Here is a 17,790-nt window from a genome sequence, read left to right as displayed (position 1 = left end):
CAAATCACTTCATTAAATGACTCACCATGATTCACTCATTAAGACAGACACTTATTTTGTTCCTGAATGAATCCATGTTTTTGAATGAATGAATGGGTTCAGTAAATGACTCAATGAATCAATCAAAGACAGCTGTGTCCGAAATCGCATACTGTCTGAGTTTGTACTTATTTTGAATAAATAATTCATTGAAAATGATGTTCTGTGTAGCATAAATGTGTGTGGTATGAATGTAATCTGGACATAATACATTCTTAATGTTGCATTGTCATGTGACCTACCACCATCAGTTGTGGCACTTCACTGCCATTCACGTAGATAGTAATGTGATCATCAGATGTGCACTTCAGAGTCTCATCAGAATTACTAGGTCACCCAGCTACTTTTTGCCTACTGTTTTATGAATACTATGAAACTGGACATGCTACTTATTGCACATACTGTATTTTGCTTATGTAGTACAGTTTTTTTAAGCGAAATTGTTGAGTGAATGACTCAGTGACTCAGTGTTGACAGTGTTTTTGCACAAATGGGTATGATGATTGATTCATTGATTCACTCATAAAGATGGCCTCCTTCTGGTGTAAAAATGTAACCTGAAGAAACAGTCACTGAAAAAGTCACTAATGAACACACTGACATGCAAACACAGACACGTGGAGCCATACCAACACTTAAAAGCCCCAGTGTTGTTGGACTGTTGCTCAACCAATCAGATTCAAGGACCGGAAATAGCTGTTGTATTATGGAATATTATAGCTTTTATTTTCTCCCTTGCATACAATGCAGGTCATTCAATGCATCATATATAAGACGAGTCTCCATCTCTCTAAAACTGCATAAAACATGAAGATGCATCATGATTTTCCCCCCTAATATATTTGTGGCTTAATGGGAGGAATATTGCACAAACATTACGTGTCACCACAGTGGAGTTCTGGATAAAACTCAGATAAAAAATTTTTACTGAAGAAAAAAGTTATTAGAAGGCTTCTTTGATAGGCCTACATCGCTTTGTCTCTTACATCAGTGAAAAGTCTGACTATCTTTCTTACAGTTCAATTTAAGCCACGTATTATGTTTCAAATCCTTATAAAGTTACTAGCCAAATGGAGTTACTCCAATTTATTTACACACCAAAGGCAATTTTACTCACATTCGGTGCTTAGTGACTGTTCATTTTGGAGACTGAACATACACATTACAAACATTTTTCATATAGAAAGTTTCCACACAGCTGATAGATGCTGGAGTGTGTTGTACCTTTGAGGAATGTCTGCTGACAGACACTTTGAATGAGGTCAAATTACTGTAAATTTGACAGTAATGGAGACACGGCCTGGCGGTGTATTTCTGTCCAGGCAATTTCCAAGTTTGATTGTGGCTTTAGTCATTTCCCAATCCCATTTTTTCCCAGTAGTTTCCTATCTCATCTGTCCTTGACAAAAAAAAAAAAAAGGTAGCCAAGAGCCCATAAAAAAAAGGTGATCATAAAAGTAATGATGTTGATTAAACCCATTTACACCTGGCATTAAAGGGTTAGTTCACCCAAAAATCAGGCTGCGTTTTACTCACCCCCAAGGCATCCTAGGTGTATATGACTTTCTCCTTTCAGAGGAATCCAGTCGGAGTTATATTAAAAATTGTCCTGGCTATTCCAAACTCTATCATTGCAATCAGCGGGTGTTGCAGTTGAACAGTCAACAAGTCGTCAAATAAAGCTTGCGCATTCATAATAAAATGTGCCACAGATGGCTCCGGGGGATGGCACAGGAGGCCTTTGTTTACCCCCCGGAGCCATGTGAGACACTTTTTTTATGGAAGGGTGCTTTTTATTTCACGTCTTTTGGACTGAAGCTATGCAACATCCACTGACTGCAATGATAGGGCTTAAAAGATCAAAGACAATTTTAAAAATAATTTAGACTGGATTTGTCTGAAAGAAGAAAGCCATATACACCTAGGATGCCTCGAGGGTGAGTAAAATGCACCCTAATTTTCATTTTTGGGTGAACTAACCCTTTAACATCTGTTTCAGGCAAAACGTGTTAAGTGTTAATGGATTCTGGTCCTGCCCTCATTTTCCTCATTCAATATCCTAGAAATTTGTCATATTATACATATTATACATATTACAATAAAAATGGACTGCAAACGACAACTTTTGACTTTAATAATATGTGTAAACTGGGCCTACATTTGTATGTGTCCCGTCCCACGTTTACTGTATTTCTGACTCATCATGAACTGTATCAAACTTGGCTGTATGGCCGTATCCTTGGTAACTTCTGTCTTGAGCGATGAAGAACACAGGAGCCAGAAGAATAAGCTCAGAGAGAGACTGAGAATTAAACCGTAAAGTGGTCAGTACAGACGTAAGAGTGTAGACAGACTCCAGGTATGAGGCCAAATGGAAAGCCTGAGGAGAAATGAGCAGGAGGGAGACGCCAGGTCTTCAGGCAGATAAGACGATCAGACAGAGTACTTAATGTCAGATTATTGGACACACGATACAATTCCAAACAAAAAAACAAACAAAAAACCCATCAAACCTCATCGTCAGCAGTGTTGACTGGCTCAAAAGCCACTCAATGTTTTAATAAGACCATTAGAAATGATTTTATTGAATGATCATTCACATTCATGCACAAATTCCCGGTTCCTCAGGTAATTCTGCAGCTGTCAAAATACGCCATACAACTTCAACTCCATGTGACCGACATGCAGTCTGCAGCTCCACATGGTCAATGGAGCTCCATGGCAACAGGATCTCATGTAGAGGGTTCTACATTTCAACTCGACACAGTGGAAGTGAATGCGTGAGCCAAATTTTTTTAATGAGAGCTGAAGGGTTTGCTTGTGATCTCGGAATCTTAATACAACTCCGCATAAGGTTCTGCAGGTAATCCCGCCGCTGTCAAAACACGTCATACAACTTTGCGCAAAAAGTGTGTGCCTGCCGCACATAGATACTGGAGCTCCATGGCAACAACATCTCATGTAGATGTTCTACATATCAAGACAGTTCTTAAGTAAGCGGAAGAGTTCAATGAGAGATGCCGGATTGTATGTGATCTGTTGGAATCTTAATATAACTCTGTACAAGGTTACTGTGACTGACGCACTGATCTAAAATGGAACAATAAGGAGGTGTTCAGGAGGGGGAAGAGTGGGAAAGAGAAAAGAGAGGGGAAGAAAGTGAAAAAGAATCGGAAACGTCTTATTCCCTCTCGCCAGAGGAGAGTTCGGTCGTTGAAATTAATTGCATGCGATCAAATCAGCAGAATCAAGGCAGATTAAGGAGGTGTATAATGGATGGAGCGTTAGAGACTTGGGGTCTTATTTAAGCTAGCTGATGTGTCACTTCCTCTTCCACTTGTGGTGGGGGCCACAGAGCTGGCCCCAATGACATGTGGGTAATAGGCTACACAGTTATACACACTCTCTCCGTGAAGCCTCATCAGAACGCATCAGAGCTAATGACACTAGTGAGACTGGGGCATGAGCAGAGAGAACTGAGCTAGAAAGGAGGTATGAGTGAAAATGTATGACAATAGCTCTGCTCCAGTCTATTGAGCTGCTGTGCTGTCCACTATCTACATAGTCTATCTACTGAATCGTTTGTAGGGCTGCACAATTTGGCCAAATATTTTGTGGTTATATATCAGTATGAATATGCTACTACTACTGCTAATAAAAATAATAATTTTATTATTTATTTCATAACCAAATAAAAACATTTTAAACAAAAAAAGAGGAACATTACTATTATAAAATTTAGTGTAAAATAAAAAAGTATTTTAGAGTACAACTGTACAATTACGATAGTAATATCTATGGCTTATTTTTATGGCTGCATGTTAAAAGCGAGCCAAACTCAGAGTATGAGTTTGTGAGGAACAGCATTTAGCATTCTGATTAATTGTGCAGCTCTAGCAGTTTCTTCTGAGACAACTGATATGGTATTTCAAAAGCAATTCATAGACTCCTGTGAAGGAAATCATAGACACAACACCATATTTAAGGCATCAGAGGCGCACACCCAAAGTAAAGGCTGGTCCTGAAATTAATCACCAACATGAAGTTGGGAGAAGGGGAAAAATTTTTAAAATCCAAGATGGCAGACAAAGTTGAAAGTAAATATCAATATAAATATACACATTTTACATTCAATACTGAAAAATAGTCTAATACAAAATAGGCTATTTTACCCAATATTTGTGTTTGTCTAATGTCCTGTCTTATTGTGCTGAATACAGTGCAATCAGACGTTAGCCATTAATATGTTTATTAATGTTAAGAACCTGGGCGTCAAAATTTCTCCAGGGCCCAAAAACTCCCTCAGACCCCGGGGGTTAAAGTGCCAAATACATAAGCTTACTAGATTTTGATAATGAATATAGGAGGGGGAAAAAGAGAACAATATAAAGGGAATATAAATGGAGGAGCAAAGGAGGTGGAAAGATACAGAGGGAGTGCAGGGGACCAGAGGTTAGAAAGAAGACGAGGGAGAGGAGCGGTTAAGATGAGGAAAATAGCAAATGAAGGAAAGAGACATAATTGACCTCATAGTTGTAATTCCTCAGAAGAGAATGAATGGAGGCTGGAAGTGGTGGAAAAATAGAGGGATAGAGAGGATGGATGTGGAGAGAGAAGGGGAAAGAAATGGCCTGTTTGGGAGGACGCTTCCTCATGCGGTCTCAGGAATGCAGGACGGGTGGATCTGAGTGTGTATGTGTGTGTGTGTGTGTGTGTGTGTGTGTGTGTGTGTGTGTGTACCCAATAGACCAGACAGGAATCCCTAACCCCCACAGACTTTGGAGTCAGTTATCAGAGAGAGAGGGGCCGGGGTGTCCCAACTTTTATCTCTCTTTCTCTCCTACTTTCCTCCTCCCTTTTTTTCCCACTTCTTTCTTTTCACATCCTCCTCCTTCTGCCCTTTTCTCCATAATTGTGCCAGCAGAAAAAAGAAAACAAGGAGGATGTGGGGTAAAAGAATGAGGGTGAGCTAGAGGCGAGCGGAGGACAAACCTTGAAGTGAGACTGCTTCAAGGTTGTGGTGAATTCTTTTACAAAGCCAAACACAGAATAGAGAAAGACATCAGACTTATCTTTATCCTGTTTCTGTAGTGCACTGCCCTCTGGAATACTCAATTCTGATTGGTCAATCATGGCATTCTACACTTTTTTACAGTGAAACTGTATAACTGACTGTTGACCCAGGCAACCGATTTCCTTTATAGCTGTGTTAGTTTGTTCACGCTTTTGTCTGTTCTGTTTTGCACAATAAAAAAATTAATTATGAGTACAAATTTAAATGATTTAAAATTAATAATTTATGTCTATTCACTGGAAGTGCTTGATGCAAGAGTTTCTATTTTGTTTGCATTTTATTGTCTTCATTTGTCTTAAACTGAATTTTTTGTTTTATACCGTATTTGCAAATGTTGTGTGTGAGTTGATTGCTGTGAATTAAAAAAGTACGACTGTTAAATCAAGGCCAGTTTCTCATGGCATGAAGAATGAAATCAAACTAAAGCTGCAATACAAATTATATTAAAAAAAAAAAAAAAAAAAAAAAAAAATATATATATATATATATCTTTATATATATATATATATATATATATATATATATATATATATATATATATACAGCACATGTACAGCACATGTACAGTTACTGGCTCAAAAGACATTTTAAATGGAAATTTCACTTTTTATTTTTAATGTATCTTGCCTTTTTAGTAGGGGCGAGTTTTGATGTCATTAGTGACATAAAATTATCACCTGAAACCACAGGTACACCATTAAGCTTAAAACAATCATATTCATCCACACTAAAAATCTGAACCAAAGCCCAACTCACATAATTACTAAAACAATGCTTCTCGACGAATAACTTTAAGTTTTACACCTCAACCGCTAGAGGGTCAAATCTCCCATAATGCAATATTAAAGAAATATTTTTAACTATGTTCATAACACTAGATCTGAAACTTTTTCAAGACTGCAATTGAGTAACATACTCAGTTACGTCATTTGACAGATGAGCTGCTTCTGAGAGTGGTCCTCAGCTCCCCCCGGCCTGGCTCCAGCACTGTTTCGGTGGAATGGGGTGTATCTGTGTGTGCGCCGCTCCTGATTGTTTGGAGTTGAGCTGGTGATGAGCCCAGACCCTCCATACTGATTGCCTCAGGGGAAGGACGGTGACACCTCTCTCACTCTCTCTCACCTCACACAATAGCAAAAGAGAGAAAGTGGGTGGGTGGGGGGGCAATCTGATGGCTTCCTGCCATTTTCTCAGAAAAAGGAGCCTTTAACTTCACACCGCTGTCACAGAGTGAGCTGGTCCAAAAAAATCCACTCCGGTACAAGAGTATTCACAAGGAAAACCACAATGCTGCTTTTACTGTGTGCCTAAGTTTGAATGTGTGTGTGTGTGTGTTGGTGGGAATGAAACAGAAGCCAGAGAATGCTTCTGACGGTGTGAAGCTCAAGCCCAAAGATACTGCATCTCTTCAAGGGCATTCCATCACACACATACACAGTCGCTGCAGTCGATTATTTGAAGGAAAATAGAAGTGACACACTGAATTGATGGGGCACAATTGGGGACATGCAAGAGATTTGTATCCTCCATGCTTTAATACTAACATCCCCTTCACACACACGCAAACAAACATGCATTTAACTAGATATCTACACAAGGACATACTGTAGACTTCACCTGTGTTTATATAAAGCAAACGGTAATGACTACAGATCTGTTAGCATTTCCATTAAACTCAGCAGCAATAGCTTGGCTGCTGTAAGAAGTACATAGTTTGAAATCTGCCATTTTCGTTCATGGGTACTCAGTTCTGGACACCTTTTAGACCAGAATTTAGTTGTAAATGTGATGTGACTAGTACTGTTTTTTCCTTTTAAACTAGTACACCACCCACCCCTAACCTATAATATATTTAAATATATGTTGTTTTAAAAAAAAACTCAAGCAAATTTATGAAAAGCCATTAATGGAGAAAGATCCTTTCTGTTTCCAAATTTAATAATAATAATAAACATTATGTATGAACCATTTGCACACCCATTTACAGTATCTAGATTCTTGGGACAAATTTGTATGACTAAATATAGTTATCTCCCCACACACATAATACCACTGCTGCATAATCATACCTGTTTCTACAGCACATATGATGCGGATAACACGTCTTGCTACACATACCACATTTGAGCACATTAAGTTGTGGTGCTGTAGCTACAGTTCATGTATCAGCCATTGCCCACACTCACACACACACAAATAGGAATTTCCCCTTGGACCTTTAACACCCTCTCCCCTAAACCTCTCCTTATTTAGGAGCGAGGGAGAGCAGGGTGCAGCCATAGGCAGGAGGCGAGGGGAGGACAATGGGTGGAGGATCGAGAGGAGTTGGAGAGGGTGTGGGGTTGAAGAATGAGTGTGTGTGTGTGAGGAAGGGAGATTTTGCCCTCCCACGCCGGCTGTGTGTGTGTGTGTCTGTAGCAGGGCCAATCCGACACACCCAGAGGGCAGCGAACCTCCACATCCTGCCCTGGGCGTCCGTTTGTCCAAACAGCTCACTTCTTCCTCTTCTCTCCTCTCTCTCGCTCTCTATGCTCAAACCGGTCTGACTGGAGGGTAGAGAGCAGAAGAGGGTGGGGGTTTGTCTATAAAGAACAGAACCCCCCGTAAAACCAGAAGAAGAAGAAAAAGCTGTGGAGTAAAATACAGCAGAAGAAAACAAACAGCAGGGCGATTTCCTGTCCTGAATGGGGAAGTTTGACTGTTTGGTGGTGTTCTAACCCTTTTACACACTCTCAAACACTCACACACATGCACCTATTACCCTCTCCGTCCACAGCAGTCTGTCCGGAGCTAGTGCAAAGGCACCTCAAGACCAACAGTAAGGAGATCTGAATCCATATACAATCAAAGACTTACTCTAGTCTAAACACTGGCCAACCAGAGATATATCCTGTCAGGCCTATAATCATGTCCCAGAACACTCTCCTCTTTCTCTTCCTGTCTCTCATTGATCAGTTTTTGTGGTGGCCACCAACTAGAGCCATCACAGACCACTGCAAATCTACTGATTGGGGTGCCCAATCCTTTTCCTGGAGAGTTTAGCTCCAGTCTGCCCCAACTCACTTGCCTCAAATGTTTCTACTAATCCTGAAGACCTTGATTGGCCCTCCAGGAGCAGGATTTGACACCACTGGGAAAGTGCATCTCAAGGACAGGGAGCAGTGGTCTCCAACCCTATTCCTGGAGACTCGCCAACAGGACACCCCTTAAAGAGAAGGTCATATGATATTTTAAAGTGTCCTAATAATCTGTTGGAGTCCCCATCTAAGGTCAGAAAACATTGTAATTTTCTCAGAATATACATTTAATATTAGAATCACTTTTCAATGATTACGAAACGATTCGTTCAAAGCAGTTCTGAGCGTAAGGTTTCTAAACCCCTCCCTTCCATAAGCCTACTCTGCTCTGATTGGTCAGCTGGCCAAGTCTGTTGTGATTGGCCTTTTCATATACAATACGTGTCAGAAACGAAATGTCCATTTCATTAATTAATTTTTGATATGATGATACAGATGCATTCACTCAACCGGAAACTCCATCGAAAGCTCAACTTGATAAGAACGTTTCACAGCGGTTTATATGTGTTACTTTTTGTGATGTGACAGCAGTTTTATTGCATTCATTATTATTATTTACTTATTTGAGGTGCACTTGTGGGAACTGTGTTAGAATGTCCAGTGAGGCTGAAAACACAACATCTTCTCGAAATTACTTGCGGAAGTGCGGAACTTGCGGAAGTGTTTATGGGCAGGTCAGAATGTTCATATTTATAAAAGACAAAGAAACTCATTAACTCGTTTCTAGAGACCCAAGATCTGAAATGGCTGGGTCAGACAAGAAATACTTCCAAAATGTCTACTATTGGGGAGTTCCAGAAACGTGGTTTAGAAAAAACCTGCAGGGATTTTCTAAACCAATGCTACATCATCTGACCAAAAGTTATAACTGTTTCTGTAACACGGGGGTGTCCAATTCTGCTCCTGGAAGGCCACTTTCCTGCAGAGTTTAGATCCATCACACCTGCCTGAATTTCTAGTGATCCTCCTGAAGACCTTTATTAGCAGGTTCAGGAGTGTTTAATTAGTGCTGGAGCTAAACTCTGCAGCAAAGTGTCCCTCCAGAATCAGGATTGGACACCCTTGCTGTAACACTATTGGACAAAATTTTATAAAGTCCAGGGATTCAACGGTTCCAGTTGTGCTTTCAGAAATACAATTAGCCATATTCCTTCTAAATTTCAAAGTGATCCAGCTGTTTCCACATACTCAAAGCTGATTTGTATTTGCGTTGCTATGTTGATGATACTCAACTATATATTTCAACAAGACCAGATGATACTTTTAAATTATCTAAGCTAACACAGTCAAAAATTTGGGTGTTTTATTAGACAGCAACTTGTCTTTCAAAAATCATATTTTCCATGTTACAAAAACAGCATTCATCCATCTTAGAAACATTTCCAAGTTACGGAACATGCTACCTGTTTCTGATGCAGAAAAGCTAGTTCATGCATTCATGACCTCTAGACTGGACTGTTGTAATGCACTGCTAGGTGGTTGTCCTGCATCTTCAATAAACAAGCTATAGGTAGTCCAAAAAGCAGCGGCTAGAGTCCTTACCAGGTCAAGGAAATATGATCATATTGCCCCAATTTTACATTCTCTGCACTGGCTACCTATTAAGTTCCATATCTGTTACAAAATATCACTACTTACTTACTTATCTCCTGTGTACCTAACTGCCAAATTTTGCTATAAGTTTGATCGCAACATATAATCATTGCTGTTAATAGTGTTCACCGTCTGTTACATGACATTAACTAACTGCTTGATTTTTACTGTACATTTCTGCCATATGGACATCAACTTGAAATAGTCACCATGAATTAGCTACTAATAAATATAATGTAGAAACTTAAATTTTCTATAAAGCTGCTTTGCAATGATTTGCATAGTGAAAAGCGCTGTACAAATAAACTTGAATTGAATTGAATCTTTATGCATTCTTATCGGTCCAATGCTTCAAGCTTTCTAAATATGCTTCAGTGTCTGTTGCAAGTGCGGACAGGCCCTCTCCATTAAAAAGGTAAGAACCACAAAAATAACTTTGGAATAATAGCAGGACAATCACCGTGACCCTCACTGCATCCGGAAATCAGCTTTGATTCTGTTGGTGAGCTACGAGAGTGAAGTGCATTCCCTCACCCTATGCATTGTGATTAATGGGATTATCCTCCATTAAACAACCCACCACGATACTAAGTGGCTTGTGTCATTTTGCTTCTCTTATGACCACGAGTAGAGACTCAAACTCAGGTAACCTGAAGCAGTGTTTCTCTATATGTCAAATCCCTGTGCACTGTAGGCAATGGCTCCAACTGAATCCAATTCTACTTTGTATATGAATCAAATTATCCCCCAAAATAGTACAGAAAAGTAAATGTAAATGCCTTTGTCATATGCAAACTTTTGTTTCAAAGTATTTTTTTGCTGGCAGGGCATCTTGTCAGTGTTGTCCCATGGGACTGGGGAAAAGCCCAGATGGCAGAGATGGGCAGTAGGCCATATTGGTTACTGATACATCACAGGGGTAGGAAGGGAATGATCTGCTATAAAAAAACTGGAACCTTCTACCATCCCTCAATCTCTGCTGAGTAGCTTGGGCATTCTGCTCCAAGGGCAGGGGGTGCTTACATTTTGGAAAATAACATTGCTATCATCGTCATCTTCACTGGCCAAAGCCGAGACACCGTGGTGTGTCTTGGCTTGAGGCACCTCTTTTGGTTTTAGAGGCCAAAGTGTCTATATATAGTGCATGTGTAAAGGATTCTGGGAGGGGTCGGGTACTCACTGAGACCAGAGCACTGAAGCAGAAGGGAACTCCACCATGAGGAAGTCTGGATTTTTCTGCCCATGATAAAGTCAATACTGTTCACTTTCAAAGAGACAGTGAGACACACAGGTGGGAGGTGTGGAGGAGTGACAGACATGTCATTTCCAAGCAAAGAGAGCGAAAGAGAGACAAGGACAGTGGGAAGAACCTAAAATCAGTTAGTGAACCTGAAACCTGAACAACAAAAATAGGACAAAAATAAAGGTTAGATAAATTATAAATTTACCAAGAGCACAAAAAAAAGCAAGAGAGTTTTCTGCTATACACTCATAGCACTTTACATGATTATTGTCTTAAAATTTTTGAAAAATTACTGACTGTGGTAACTGACAGTATGTCACACAAGCAGTAAACTCACATTAGGTTGAAAAAACCCAGAATACTTTCAGAATCAGGCAAATCAGCTGACTTGGCGGCCATCTTGGTAACTCCCTTGGGCAGCTAGTTGTTGCAATGAAAGAGTAAAGACTCCTTAACTGTTTGCCAAGCTTATTTTTAAACTGCATTTGTCAAATCAATAAAATCTGACCACAAAACAGTTATACATGTTGTCTCCTTAGTTCAAATCAGGCTAAAAAAATATATTTTTCAGGGTCATGCATAGATGGTAAACCTTACTTTTCCAAATATTTTCAAGACTGTTCAAATTAATGCACAAAAAACAAGCAAGGATTGGCACTTGTAACTGAATGGCAAAACTTTATTGAGTGTTGTGCATTTCTCTCATTCCTTTTTCTGTAGTTAAACTGTAAAGATTCTATACACTGACCAATTAATACCTAATTATGTGGCCTTGTTCACGTTATTGTAGTTGAAGAGACTTGTTTTAGTAAAGGAGTAACAGAGGGAGACTGAAGAGAGAGGCGAGAGAATGGCATAGAGCGAGGCGGAACACAAGAACTCTGTCTGACAGTCCGACATGACGCCTTACCCCAGAACAAACAAGCATTCAGCTACATTGAGGGGCAAACCAGAATGCCATGGGGGAGACAGAAGGAGAGAGAAAGAAACAGAGTAACAAGAGAAAGAAAGAGAGCTGTGAAGGTCATCTTGTGGGATGGTGAGTTTCAATCAAAAGAAAATAGAGAGGCACATCGGATGAGGGACAGAGAGGGAGGAAAAAGGAACAGATGAGGGACAGAGCGCGAGAAGAAAAAAAGTAAAAGTTTAACATGTGAAATATGAAATCTATTTTGGTTTTAATGGAGAGGAAGGAAATATGAAAGTAGATTATTAAACTGGGAGAAAGCGACGAGGGAGGGGGAAAATCCAGAGGTGTTCAGGGTGGGAGGGTTGAGATCTGTTCACGATGTTTTAAATATTAAAGCTATTTCAGGTTTAATGAGGTGTAAATACTATGGGGAGAGTTGTAAGAGGATGGGGGTTAAAGGGGCCTCACTCTCATTATTTCAAGCGCACACCTTTTGACTATAGAGACCCCGAGAGAGTGAAGTGAGAGCAAGTGTAAAAACAGAGAGATAGAGCTAATGAGCTAGGAAAGACACAGGGCTGAGAGAAAGATGACGACACAATCGAAGGACATTACGTGAATAATAAATTAATGTATGAAAGACTGAGTGCATGACTGAGTGAATGCATCAGTCAGTGAATGAATGAATGAATGAACAAACAAAGGACTGAATAAATAAAAGATGAATGGAGGGTGCATAATAAATGAACAAGTGAGTGAGACAGTAAGTCAGAGCGAATTAAGTCATTAAGTGAACAAATGAAAGAAGGAAGGAACAAGTGAGTGAATGAGTGAGAGAATGAATGTACGTATGAATGAATGATTGAATGCATGAATAATGGAGTGAATTAATGAGTAAGCCAGAGAGTGAGTGAATAAATAAGTTAGGAAGAATGAATGAGTGAGTGAATAAATTAATTATTGTGTGAGTGAATGACTGACTGAATGAGTGAGTCAATTAATGAATTAATTTATGAGAGAGTGAGTGAGTGAGTGAGTGAGTGAGTGAATGACTGAATGAATGAGAGAGTGAGAGAATTAATAAATTAGTGAGTGATTGAATAAATGAATTAGTAAGAGTTAGTAAATGGCTGATTGAGCTGTGAAGGCATGAATAAGTGAATGAATGCATGAATGAACGAGTGTTTGTTGAGCACTGGGTGAGAGGCCAGAGGTTAAACTCTCAGAGGAGAGTAAATAGATGTGATGTGTTGAGGCTGAGCTGAAGTTCATGTGTATGTGTGTTTGCTCTGATGAACAGGATTAGATTAGATGAGCTCTTCTGTGAACATGTCAACCGCTCACTGAGACAAGTGCAAAGTTACACCACAGACTGCTCTATTAAACACACAACACTTGCTAAATATTTTAACACTGTTACATGTCAGGCACTTCACTATCTTCTGTGTGTGTGCATGTGTGTGTGTGTGTGTCTGTATGTGTGTTTTCTTTACACACACACTCTGAAATCAATACAAGCACTTAGTTGTCACATATTGTACATATGCATCTGTACACAAATAAATACAGATACCTAAGAAAGCACACACTTCCCTTTTGATAAAGATTCACAATTTAAAAACAGACTAACACGTCAGCAACACAACTTAAAAAAAAAACAAAAAAAACCTTATGGATGTGTGAATGATCTAAATGTGGGATTTTCTGTCTTTTCATATGCTGTGGAAAGGGGAAGGCCAAAATGATCTTCTTATTTTCCTAGTCTTTTTCTGATCAAGTGATAGCCTCGTTCATGAACAGATAAACTAAAATAAAATATCAGTGACCCTTTCCTGACTAGCCTCAAAAATCCCCCTGATGAAGCGTGAAGTTCACAGCCACAGCCAACCACAGAAACCCCCCTCTTCATTAGGGAGTAAACCTGAAATAGAACAACACTCAAACTAACAAGTCACTTTCACACACAGATACCATGGCATCACATCAGAGATGCGCTGGGTAAATTTCCTTTTGAAATGTCATTATTTGATGGTAATTTTATGACCTGAAAAGTGAGTGTCAATGCTAATGCTGATGCCTGCTGTAGTAGCCTCTAGCATCAGACACAGCCTGTAGAATGTGTACTGATACAATAACTAGTGTTGTTTTAAGGGTCTATGAGACAGTAAGCTGTGATTTAGGTGTGTATAACAGACATTGTAGGTTTGTTTGCAAGTGAAGAGTGTGGCTGCTTGCTCAAAAGAGTGGTCTGGCTTTCAGAAGAGCATTGAGCTTCTACATTCACATTTCAGAGTGTACACACACTCCTGACGATGAATAATGAATAGTGGATGACTGATATATTGTTGTGGCCGATATATCGGCCGATATTTAGAATTTTTTAAATATCAGCATCAACCGATAAGATAAAAAAACATGAAAACTTACACATTAAACTTGACTTCATATGGATAAGCCACCAATTTCCCAATATGTAAAATAGTTATGAACTACCATGTTGTACATTTAATTGAGAAAGCAATACATAAGACAATACAAGCATGTCACATTCTCAGTGTTGCTACAATATGGCACTATTAGCAGATTTGAGTGTAAACTCTTCTTCTATGGGCAGTTTTATCTTTGACTCATCTACTGTCTGAGAAAAAGTTTGAAGAGAATTTTGCTGTTGTATTATCTATACTAACTTGCTAGCTATATAAATTAAACATCCATTTTAATGCCATAGACATTTTAGGGTAACTCTGCCGCACCCTTGTTCCTGTGCTGGCTAAACATTGACATGCCTGGCTGCGTTCCACTTCATTTTAATGCCCTTCCCTCGCTAACTTCCCACCATCTCACTGATTCGGATGTACGTCATTAATTACGATGCACAAAACAAGTGCCCACTACTGGCAGAAATCGGCTGAATTAGAATGTGCTAAGCCTGATCTCTTGAAATCTGCTATGGACTTGATATATTATTTACATTTTTGCCTTATGAATTTGTTTAGTGAAGCATTCTATATGTATATAGGTATGACTTGGCTGCTTTATATATTTAAAAAAAATTATGCAAATGTCAGAGTTGTTGGGGTGGGGGTAAATTAAATGTGATCTGGTTTGATGTCACAAATGCATTGCATTGCGGTTTATGGAGTGGCCTGAAGTGTACATACAGTATGAAGTAGACTCGTTCCGTATAAACTTCAGAGTTTAATGGAGTCCATTCCATATATAAATTTGGCAAAATTTGGATGAATAAATCAAAATTAGGGCTGCACACTTAATCAAATCATGATATAGAATAGTGCCCAAAAAATAATTAAAATAATAGAATCCAGAAAGATTAAAATGGAAAACACAGAATTTGTGAAAAATAATACTGTATATGACGTGTGGCCAAGTATGGTGACCCATACTCGGAATTTGTGCCCTGCATTTAACCTATCCAAGTGCACACACACAGTAGTGAACACACACACCCGATGCAGTGGGCAGCCATATTGCTGCAGCGCCCAGCGAGCAGTTGGGGGTTCTGTGTCTTGCTCAAGACAAAACCTGCAACCTTCGGGTTACAACTCCGACTCTCTAACCATTAGGCCACAACTGCCCCATATGGATGCCAATGTTATCTAAAATAAATCACCTAGCATATCCTGGTCTGAGATGTAGAAGTGTATATCTCATTTAAACTTAGCAGAATGCAACAAACAAAATGTTTTAAACCATATTGATTGTAATATTGTGGTGTTACCTGAAAGTTTGAGAATCTGTATTCCAGGACACATGGCCATTATAACACCTGCATATTCTGCATCCAGTTTCAACACCTGCAAACATCTGCTAAACATCCAATGTGACCTCACATCCCCTCTCTAGAACTGTGATGGCTTGATGCCTCATGTTTGTCAGTGGTTAGTAAGACGCTCTGAAAGGGAATGTCCATTCAACATATGCCTGAACAAAGGCACAGTGAAACTTAAGGACATGTGCAAAGAATAACTATGCAAACAGTCTCTATAGCATGATCTGACTCTTATCTTACAGCATTCATGCAGAAAACAGTATCAATAAGGTGATTAGGATAATATTTTACCAGATGAGAGAAACAGCTAGAAGCTTTAAAAAATAGTCTGACTGTCTTTTTAGTTTTGGCTGCCTAATCATGTTAAAAACCATATCCTCTCTCTCTCTCTCTCTCTCTCTCACACACACACACACACACACTTTACAAAGTGCAGGTTGAGAACTATCCTGCTGCTAGCCAGAAATTCATACCAGAAGCATGGTAATTTAGATATACAGTTCTATAAACATGCCAACCACCAATTACAAGCTTCTTAAAACCATTAGTCTGTGCACAATGCAACTTGGACATCAGCATCCTGAGATCCCATTTAGTGCTGTCAGCAAGCGGCACCCTTAACTGTGCAAACCATTAGCCCTGCAACTAGACACTTCCTGTACCCTTTAACCAAATCTGAGAAAACTCTACCTGGTGACTTGACCTCAACATGGACATGGACTGCATGGAAGCAGGAATCACTTGAGGGCATTTAGAGAGTCCTACTAATTACTAAAGCTCTGAAGCTTCTATTCATGCTCTTAATATGACTTAAACATGCTCATGTTACATATAACAGGTGGGTGATAAAATACACAAAAATAAATAAGCATTGTTTATCCTCTCAGGTTAAAATAAACAAAGCATCCTGGCCACAGTAGCCACTCTCATAGGTTTTGAACACCTCAAGAATCCACCAATTCAGCAGGAAAATTACAGCCGAGTCCAAAACCCAGAGCAGGGCATGAGGGCTTTCATAACATGTCCTCTTTTTCTCACCCTGATCCAACTCTTCCAAGCCTGAGCCTGTTTTGTGTACCAAGCAATATTCTCATCTTCATTGAGCATTGAGATACAGCCCATGTTATCAAATGACATCCAAAGCAATTTACCGTTTTGCAAGTCCTCGGTTCCTTAGCGGACTGAGTTTTACACACGGTTAAGAGGGATGATTTTAGATTTGAAAATATTTCGATTCCATTTAGAACGTAATTAAATTGACCTCAAAAGCTTGACTAGCACATTAGCTTGGGTTATAAGGGCCAATGCATGAGGAATATAAATGCACTATTTGTGTTACAGGAACGGGCATGACTTTTGTAAGCATGTGTGTATGCAGTACAGTGAGCCGGTGTGTACTTAGATGTGTGGAGTCTTGCACTTGATATTTGATCTGTGGGGTTGGGTCAGCGAGTGCAGTTATTTCTGTTGGAGCCGCAGGTAGCAGGGCTGGCAAACAGAGAGGATGAGAAAGTGTCTCGAGAGTTAAGAAGGTAAACTCGCGCTAAGCTGATGCAGATCTCAGCGTATTCCCCTCCCTCTCTCCTTCACTTTATCCCTTCTTTTCCACACTTCAGAAGACCTTGGGGCACCCCCCATCCCAACACACTCGCACACACACATACAATTTAATCCTCATACCGCCACCAAGGTCAATTCAATTATCCTGTTTTCTGAAAGTGTGTGTGTGCCCATTTCACAGTCGGCCTGCGCAAATACACCAGAGATTAGAGCTGCCACACTTTTAATGATCTACATACCTATAAGCAACAGTATCCGAGACAGGTAGGGCCTCATCCCCGCTTGCTGGCGTGATCTGTTCCTCAGCACGGATTTTGTTTTTAGGTTGATGAGGCTGCCTCACGTCCCATGTGTCTTTCCGATATTAATGAGGAAATGAGTTTTTTCAACCCCAAATTCCCCACCTCAATCTGTAGTTTGTCATGCTGTTATACTATTAGTGTTACAACAATAATTCTCATCTTCATCAAAGTTCTATTTCTATCTGGGTTTGAACTATACAAT

The 17,790-nt window shown here is 39.6% G+C and overlaps 1 protein-coding gene across 3 annotated transcripts in view; it reads right to left on the bottom strand.

The window, feature by feature from the left end:
* The window catches only part of LOC109060110 (zinc finger and BTB domain-containing protein 46-like), a 71,683-nt gene that overhangs the window by 29,445 nt on the left and 24,448 nt on the right, over nucleotides 1-17,790 (bottom strand). The gene's annotated exons all lie outside the window — the stretch shown is intronic.

The sequence above is a fragment of the Cyprinus carpio genome, chromosome A23, assembly GCF_018340385.1.
Source record: "Cyprinus carpio isolate SPL01 chromosome A23, ASM1834038v1, whole genome shotgun sequence".
NCBI classification, from domain to species: Eukaryota; Metazoa; Chordata; class Actinopteri; order Cypriniformes; family Cyprinidae; genus Cyprinus; species Cyprinus carpio.
The sequence above is the reverse complement of the archived record's forward strand: the minus strand, read 5'-3'. Positions and strand labels throughout refer to the sequence as shown.